This window comes from Schistocerca gregaria, chromosome 6 (assembly GCF_023897955.1).
Source record: "Schistocerca gregaria isolate iqSchGreg1 chromosome 6, iqSchGreg1.2, whole genome shotgun sequence".
Lineage (NCBI taxonomy): Eukaryota > Metazoa > Arthropoda > Insecta > Orthoptera > Acrididae > Schistocerca > Schistocerca gregaria.
In genome coordinates this window covers 586,782,491-586,784,247 of record NC_064925.1, presented here as the reverse complement: position 1 = coordinate 586,784,247, position 1,757 = coordinate 586,782,491, and the positions used below count along the sequence as shown (strand labels likewise).

Genomic DNA, 1,757 nt, shown 5'->3' with positions numbered 1-1,757 from the left:
CCATGCTCGAGGCAGGATTTGAAGCTGCGACCGTAGCGTTCGCGTGGCTCCCGACTGAAGTGCCTACAACCGCTCGGCCACATCGGCCGGTCTATCATGTGTTCTAGAAGAGCTGTACGGTCGTCAGTGGCGCCTGTTCTTTCGAGAACAGTTACTATCTTCATATCTATGGTTAAACGTTTCCCAGCCATTGACCTTCGTCTGTGCGAATGCGCACAGGCTGCCGGAACTCTTACGGGAATCGTCACCTTAGTGTGAGCCAGTAATGAGTGGATGGACAAATACCTATTAAGTACATTACGTAATCGGATTGTGGACGGTTGGGGATGTGAGTCTCACGGGAAGCGTGCGAGGGATAAATTCCTGCAGTCGTGCTGTTCATTTGTGCCCTCGATAGCTCAGATGGATTGAGCGTCTGCCTTGTAAGCAGGAGATTCTGGGTTCGAGTCCCAGTAGGGGCACACTTTTCAGCTGTCCCCATCGAAGTATATCAACAACACCTGTCGGCAGCTGAGGGTTTCAATTAATTATCAGTTGTGAAGGTGATTCGATGAACCCTTTACCAGGCACTTAAATGTGTTTTGCAGGGTTTCCATACAGATGTAGATGATAACTCGTCCCGTGTCGCACGTGCTCAAAAGGATTCATACTGCAGAATGCATGCAAACATACTCACCGAAAATACGGGCGAATATCAAGTGCAGGCTGCCGAGTGCTGCATATCCACCTTAGACAGATCGGCTTTTCCTGCCAAGAAGAACAGGAAGTTGCTGTCTAGGAACAATCAGAGCTAGAGGAAGGGTTCATAAATACTCTTTGAATTGCAGACTAAACGTAAATAACGAAAATACATTTTTGGTAAAAATTGGTCAAAACATAATCGTTTGCCCTCCGTATTGGATTAGCTGTTTTGAATATTGAAAATCTGACTCCAGATTCGTTTTCAGCGACATTAAAAATATATATGTAACACTCAGTTCATGCAAATCGAAGTAATAATATAACTAAATGTTTTCCCTAAACTTTGAACACTTTTTTTTCGAGTAACGATTTTCTCAGAACGGCATGCAGCATAAATTAAAAGTGGTTCGATCTCTTAACTTCTACCTCTGACCCCTAAATGTAAACACTTTTCTTAGAAACTTATAGCTATAATATGACATTTGTTAATATTAACTAATTTTTGTGTAGGCATAAGGAGTGAAACAAACCCCTCAAAATCGAACTCAAAGTTCGAATTAGCACTGTATCGTTAAATTTAAGGTTGTTTCATTGCGGTTAGGTAAGTGCTCCCATACATTTTATGTATTATCGACTGATGTTATCCATTTTCAAATTCAGAGAAATAATGTAGTATCAACTGATGTTACCCATTTTTGAATTCAGGTAACATCTGACGTGGCACACTGCACGCACTCTGCGTACTCCAGTCTCGCAGGCCCTTGATCAAATCATAATTACGGGCGCCATTTTTTATTGAAAATCTAAAATTAAGCTCATAGTATTATCACTCGTAATTCCCAAACAGATCCTTCGAATGTATTTTCATTGTCTTAAAAAAAAATTTCAAATGTACCCTTTTTTGCTCATTTGTATGAGAACCTGGCCGTAACGCCGGAATATAGTCACGAGATTTTTTTTCAGAGACGCTGTACGTTCGCGAGAAGACTTTCGTTCTGCGCGTGTCGAAGGACATTCCCCAGATATTACTGTGTGTGTGCTACTCAGTCGTGCCATTTAAGTGTACATCTTTGCAT

The 1,757-nt window shown here is 41.7% G+C and overlaps 1 non-coding gene across 1 annotated transcript; it reads left to right on the top strand.

Moving 5' to 3' along the window:
- Nucleotides 1–386: 386 nt before the first annotated feature.
- Nucleotides 387–461, top strand: Trnat-ugu (transfer RNA threonine (anticodon UGU)). The gene has a single exon. It is a non-coding gene; the product is annotated as a tRNA-Thr (tRNA).
- The last annotated feature ends 1,296 nt before the right edge of the window (nt 462–1,757 follow it).